The sequence below is a fragment of the Ornithorhynchus anatinus genome, chromosome X3 (genome assembly GCF_004115215.2).
Source record: "Ornithorhynchus anatinus isolate Pmale09 chromosome X3, mOrnAna1.pri.v4, whole genome shotgun sequence".
Taxonomy (NCBI): Eukaryota; Metazoa; Chordata; class Mammalia; order Monotremata; family Ornithorhynchidae; genus Ornithorhynchus; species Ornithorhynchus anatinus.
In genome coordinates, this window is record NC_041751.1 from 26091952 (window position 1) to 26099085 (window position 7134).

At 42.7% G+C, this 7134-nt stretch overlaps 1 non-coding gene across 1 annotated transcript; it reads left to right on the forward strand.

Annotated features, from left to right (window-relative positions):
- The first annotated feature begins 5736 nt into the window (after positions 1-5736).
- On the forward strand, positions 5737-5874 carry LOC114807716. The gene has a single exon (XR_003755791.1). It is a non-coding gene; the product is annotated as a small nucleolar RNA SNORA7 (small nucleolar RNA).
- Positions 5875-7134: the final 1260 nt, after the last annotated feature.

Below are 7134 nucleotides of genomic sequence, written 5' to 3' on the forward strand. Positions count from 1 at the left end.
CAGTAGCAGATGCCTGGGCTAAATTGTTCGTTGGTGCTTCGTGCCAGAAATACAGTAATCTGGCCTCATCAGAAACTGCAGTTAACAAATGGCCCAGCCTGGACCAGGTCAGTCTTTTTGCTGGCACGAATAATAATCATACAAGGATGCTGTGTGACTGTGGGCAAGTCACTTCACTTCTCTGTGCCTCAGTTACCTCATCTGTAAAATGGGGATTAACTGTGAGCCTCACGTGGGACAACCTGATTACCCTGTATCTACCCCAGCGCTTAGAACAGTGCTGTGCACATAGTAAGCACTTAAATACAACATTATTATTAATCATAATATTTGTTAAACACTTGCTATATGCCGGGCACTCTACTAAGCGCTGGGGTAGAAACAAGGTAATTGGGCTGAATGGAGCCCCTATCCCACGTAGGGCTCACAATCTTAATCCTCATTTCCAGATGAGGTAATTGAAGCCCAGAGAAGTGAGATAATTTACCCATGGTCACAGAGCACACATGTGGCAGAGCTGGAATTAAAACCCAGGTCTTTCTGACTCCCAGGCCTGTGTTCTCTCCACTTGTCTTATGCTGTCAAATCATTTCCAACCCACAGCAACTACATGGACACATCTCTCCCAGAAAGCCACACCTCCATGTGCAATTGTTCTGGTAATGTATCCGTAGAGTTTTCTTGGTAAAAATATGGAAGTGGTTTACCACTGCCTTCTTCCACGCAGTTAACTTGAGTCTCCGCCCTTGACTCTCTCCCATGCCCTGCTGCCCAGCATAGGTGAGTTTTGACTTGTAGGAGATTGCCTTCCACTCGCTAAGCTAGGAATGGGTATGCCTCTGCTTGACTCTCCCTCCGGTATCCAAGACTGGTAGAGTTGTGGAAACTCCAGGTGCGATCCTGAGTCGGGGGCTTTATCCACTAAGCCACAGCAATAGCCCAGGAGGAGGAGGAGGAGGAGGAGGAGTAGACTGGATATTTCTCTTCCATTTTGCATCTCCCTACTTCCATTCCATCTCCACCACCGCTGTGGCTATAGGATCTCCTCCCACCACACAGCCTAAAATGGGACCCATTAGCAACCAGAGGCCTTCAGGTAGTGGAATGGCATTCCCCAAATCATAACTCTCCCATTTAATGCGGGACATCTGTTCACTTTACTTCATCTAGCTTTAGAATAAGCTAGAGAGCCATTATCCTGCCATCAATCTGAACTTCTCCCGTAGATGCTTCATTTGGATGTGGGTCTACAATTGACCTATTCAAAATCTTATGGGGATTTAAGAGATGTTCCTCCTGAGCAAAATATTAAAGCATTAGCAATATTGGGGGAATCATAGGGTGATATGCTTCATTTGCATTCTTTGCTATTTGTAAGTATTCTGGTGAGGAGTGCCTGGGTTTTTTGAGTTCAGTACAAGAGTGTATTTTTATTCAGAAAAGACTTTCACATTGGAATTGAGCCAACCAGGACTTTCTCCCTTTCTTTTGCCTCCCTCTTTTTCTTTTCTTCTTCCTCTTCCTTTCTCTTTTTCTTTTTCAGAAGTCACAGTTGAAGGCACTCTCAGTCTCTTAAGAAACACACACATTAACCTATTATGAGACATTTCTACACAGGGTACAGGAGGGAAACTCTTCTTGGTGCCTGAATGGCTTTACTCCTGCCCAGGTGGAGCTGCAAGGGGGAGAAGTTCATTGCTTCTTTTGAATAGCCTTTTCAAAAATCACTCTGATTTCTAGATTTTGTCTGTGACCATTGATTGGTGCATGTAAAAGACAGCCTGCCCAAGAGAAAATAGGATAACATGCTAGGAGGTAATAGATAACACCTGTATTCTGTGGGTGCATATTATTTTCTTCCAATAGAACAGATTCACTTTGTCTATCTATTTCCCGCCCTGGATATGTGGACTCCCATTAGAATGGTAATGGTAATGGAATGTAATTGAATGAAACCAACTGATCTAATTTGTCGGATTTGCTCTTTACAAAAGCCAGTCCTGCTTTTGGGATTCTGTTATTTCTTTGTTGTTTGGAGAGATTTGCTTTAATATCGCTTCTAGTAACTCACTAGGATGCTGATTATTACTTGTTCCCTTTTCCTTTTAAAAGATGCTAACTTGATTCATTGCTAATCCCTGGGTTCCATCTCTTCTCTCTCGGACATTTCTAAACTTACTGCCATAAGTTTCACATGCTTATTAACAACTTTTCTTAAAACTTGGAGGGGGGGGGCAAGGGGGCGGTCATTCCCCAAGTCCTGAGGAAATCTAGACAGAAAGATGGCACAAAAAGATCTCTTGTGGTCCAGTGGAAGGAAAACTCACTCTAGACTGTAAGCTCATTGTGGGCATGGAATATGTCTACCAACTGTTATACTCTCCCAAGTGCGTAGTACAGTGCTCTACACATTGTAAATGCTCAATAAATGTAATGGATTGATGGACTAAAAAAAGGAAGCGACCTTCTGTCCAACTCCCTTGGCCCCAGGAGGAACTGGGGTGAGGCGGGGTGACTTCATCAGATCACAGCTTCTGAAAGGCCATGCTGGCTAGCACTTTCAAAGGGTCAGATGAGTAAAATTTTCTTAGAAGAGCACAAAACTGATATTCCCACCCCCATCCCTAAATCATTTCTTGACATACTTTTAATCACTGTCATTCCCCAGCTCTTCATAATCATTCAATTGCTTTTTTCATTTGCATTTCTCTTGTTAAAGACTATGAACTTCTTGTGGAGGGGGGAAGGGGGAGGGGGGAGGGCGGGGGAGGCAGAGATTGCATCTCAAGATGTACAGACAGTACCTGCTCAGTAAATACTTCTGATCATTATTTAATATTCTTTATATCATCATTGCAGAGTCGATTTTCCCCTCAGGGAACTACGAAAGTCCCTTCTTTTACCCAGATCCCTATTGGCAAATCACAAAGCGTACAATTTTTCCACAGGTCCTGATTTTTTTTCCCAGTAAGCCTGTGCCGATTCCTACACTGTACCTTAATTGGGTGATATTTTTCTTTTGCTTTCATGAATCTCAGTTGTTTCTCATACAATGAAATTTGACTTTTTCAAGGGGAATGTCATCTGTTGAACCTTAACTAGCATGGCTGAAGATACTTAGCCTCTTTCTACAAGCTTGGCTATTAAAACTTACTTGCATGAAAGCTCTCAAGTTCTAGACCGTGGGAATCCGGTGCTACTGTTACTTATTTTGTCCTTTTTGGCATTTGTTTATAAATCTTTAGATTCATTAATGAGGCTTATTTCATTCTGATTGCCCACCTTTGTTGGAGAACGCCTGTTGATTTTCTCAGCATTCAAATGGAAAGTATGTGCCAGGTTTTTTTCCCTCCTTTTTGTAGTTCATTGAAAGCCACCCCTCTTCATTCTTCAAAAATGTCCATATGCCAGTACGTAGATCTTGACTGTCAGCATGTCCCCTGTTCTGCAATTATAAACAGAATTTCTCAACCTCCTTCCCTCATTGCATTATGATGGAAGATAAGGAGGAGAAACCTTTCCTCTATCTTATGCCCCATTTATCAGAATCGATTTACCTGCTGCTGGCTGTAGGATTTGAGAGTTTCCCTAGGTCCACCTCTTATTTCTCTTCCTGTTCTTGATTCATTCATTCAATTGTATTTATTGAGCACTTACTGTGTGCAGAATACTGTACTAGGCACTTGGGAATTACATTTCAGCAACAGAGACAATCCCTGCCCACAATGGGTTCACAGTCTACCCACAATGAAATTGTTTTAAAAATATATTTCAACCAATAGTTACTTAATGACAAAGGAAACGCTGGCACTCTGAAGGATTGGTACTAGTCAAAAGCATTTACCTACCACTGATATCCCTTGTTTGACAACTGTCATAAGTAGTGAAGCCTCTCTTTCCCTGGTGACATCAGTTAAGTACTTGTGTCCAGGTGACCTCAGTTATGTTCAGGTCCTCAAGTCTGTGCTTGGGTTTCCTTGGGCTACAATCAATAATGAGAAGCAGCGTGGCTCAGTGGAAAGAGCATGGGCTTTGGAGTCAGGGCTCATGAGTTCGAATCCCAGATCTGCCACTTGTCGGCTGTGTGACTGTGGGCAAGTCACTTAACTTCTCTGTGCCTCAGTTTCCTCATCTGTAAAATGGGGATTAAGACTGTGAGCCCCATGTGGGACAACCTGATTCCCCTATGTCTACCCCAGCGCTTAGAACAGTGCTCGGCACATAGTAAGCGCTTAACAAATACCAACATTATTATTATTAGATATTCCAGAATCATCACAATAAAACCTGTGTCTTTGTTTTTCTTCAGAGGGTGTGGTAGTCACCAGTTTGTTCTCTGTGCCTCTCATCTTTGTGTACTGCTATAAAAAGAGACCAATTCAGTGAAGTGGTTAAAGGGAGAGGATAGAAAACACACTTTTAGCCCTTGGGCACACTGGCTCATTCCGGTTTCATAGTCAGTCTTTAGTTCCTGCTGGAAAAAATAATCTTATGGTAACAGTCTGGACAGTAATTATATCTCATGGTCAGATCTTTCACCGTTAATGCAGAATGCCCTCCAAACTGAATTATGTTCTTGGTGTTTATTTGTAGATGGGTACAGAAGGTTTAAAAAAACAACACACTATTTTTTAATCTATGGCTTAGATGTTCCAGACTAGCAACCCCCACATTAGATGGTGATAATCAGACTCACCAAGGACGGACCCTGAAAGGAATCTAAGTGTTGTCTTGCTGTGGGAGGCTTTCTGCCCTGTCAGTACTGTTCTTTCTGGAGTGCCTTCCATCCTGTGACCTCAGAGTGCTTCCTTACCAGTAACAATGGACAGATCATTAGGCCCACTGAACAGTTGGATAAGATGGAAGAGAAGGGTTAAGTAATTGAGAAGTACAGATAGATTTAGCTGTGTGGCTAGACTGCCCTAGTGAAAAGAAAAGGGCAGGGAAATGAATAAAGTTGGAGATAAGAAAGGAAAGGGGAAGAGAAAGAGAGATATCTTGAATCATTTTTAAACTGTTCACTGTTACCTAAGCTCTCCCTCTTGAACCAGTGGAAGTGTTTACAAGAGCCCAGCCAATTCATAATCATCCAGATATGCTTATACTAGTCTTTCCAGCTATCTCCATGACTTGTTCCCTATGGCAATAATCATTTGTCTATTACATCAGTATACTTTGGCTGGATCTTCGTGGGACTTGATTTAACTTCTTATGCAACAATAAACACTGCACAATCCAGCATCAACTCTGACTGACCTTATTTCTTGGAAAGTGTTCTAGGTATTTTCCCAAAAGGCTAAGGAAATTCAGGAAGTTGGCCATTTTGGCTTCATTTATCCAAAAGATCTGCCAAATGTCTAGTCCCATTTCCACTGTCAATGCTCTGAGAACAGCATGGTGTAGTGGATAGAGCACGGGCCTGGGAGGCAGAAGGTCATGGGTATTATTCCCAGCTCCGTCAATTGTCTGCTGTGTAACCTTGGGCAAATCATTTCATTTCTCTGGGCCTCCGTTACCTCATTAGTAAAATGGGGATTGAGACTTCTAGCCCCATGTGGGACAGGGACTGTGTTCAACTCAATTTACTTGTATCCACCCCAGTGCTCAGTACAGTGCCTTGCACATAGTAAGCACTTAATACCATTAGAGTGTGAAGACATTTACTTGCAAGGGCCACTGGGGTAGTTAAAAATGTATCTTATTTAGCCACTTTTTTTTTTTGGTAATGTCCTGGAACACCACTCAGGGTCACACCTGGAGAGATCCCAGTACTCTACCAGTCTTGACTACAGGAGGGAGAATCAGGCAGAAGCATATCCATTCCATTCCTAGCTTGCGCAGTGGCTAGCAAGTGGAAGGCAAGCTGCTACAAGTCAAATCTCACTTGTGCTGGGCAGCAGCAGCAGCATGGGAGAGAATCAAGGGTGAAGACTCAAGTTTACTGCACGGAAGGAGGCAGTGGTAAACCACTTCCGTATTTTTATGAAGAAAACTCTATGGATTCACTACCAGAATGATTGCAGATGGAGCTGGAGCATTCTGGGAGAGATGAGTCCATGGTGTCACTATGGGTTGAAGATGACTCGATGGCATAAGACAAGACAATATGGTGGAAACAACAGCCAAGGAATGAGTTTTGGAATAAAAGCTATTTATGAGGATTTTAATGAAACAGCACTGGATTGTCCTTTCTTACACTGAAAAATAAACACTGGCTGCAATTAAAAAAAAGTCAGGCTACACAGAAGACTCTTCACCCACCTACTCCCCAGAGGGCATCCTTCATTCCACCCAAGTTCATCCTTCTAACTAATCATTCCACTCTCCCACCTCTGTCCCCTTGCTCTCACTGTTTTGTTGGCTTGGAGCTTCTGCCTTCCCCTTCCTCCCCCTTCCTTCTCACAAATCTGCCAGACTGCAGTCAATCAAGCACTTTGTCAAGTTCTTACTGTATGAGAACACTGCACTAGGCACTCAGCAGAGTACAATACAACAGCATTGTTAGACACAATCTCTGCCTACAAGGAGCTTACAGTTCAGAGGGCAAGCCAGACATTAAAATGTTACAGATATATATATATATATGTATATATATATATACATGTATATATATATATGTGTGTGTGTGTGTGTGTGCTGTGGGGCTAAGGGTTGGGTGAATATCAAGTGTTATAAGTTACAGATCCAAGTGTATAGGAAACACAGAAGAGAGGGGGAGTAGGGGAAATGAGGATTGAGTCAGGGAGGACTTCTTGGAGGAGATGTAACTTTAGGAGGGCTTAGGGCTTTGAAGATGGGAAAGTGGTGGTCTGTCAGATATGAAGTGGGAAGGTGTGGGCAAGGGGTCGTGTCGAGACAGATGAGGTTGGCATACAGCGAGTAGGTTGGCATTAGAGGAACAAAGTATGTGGGCTGGATCAATGAGTTAAGGTAGGAAGGGAAAAACTGATTGAGTTCCTTAAAGAAAAAGGTAAGGTATTTCTGTAAAGAGAACCACAGTCCTCCCTACCTTACAACTCCTTTTAAAATCTCACTCCCTTCAGGAGACCTTCCCTGACTTAATTTACAAATCCTAGTTGTATAAACCTAAACAATTATGTAGCCTTTTATTTCCTATCCATAGCACCAAGCATG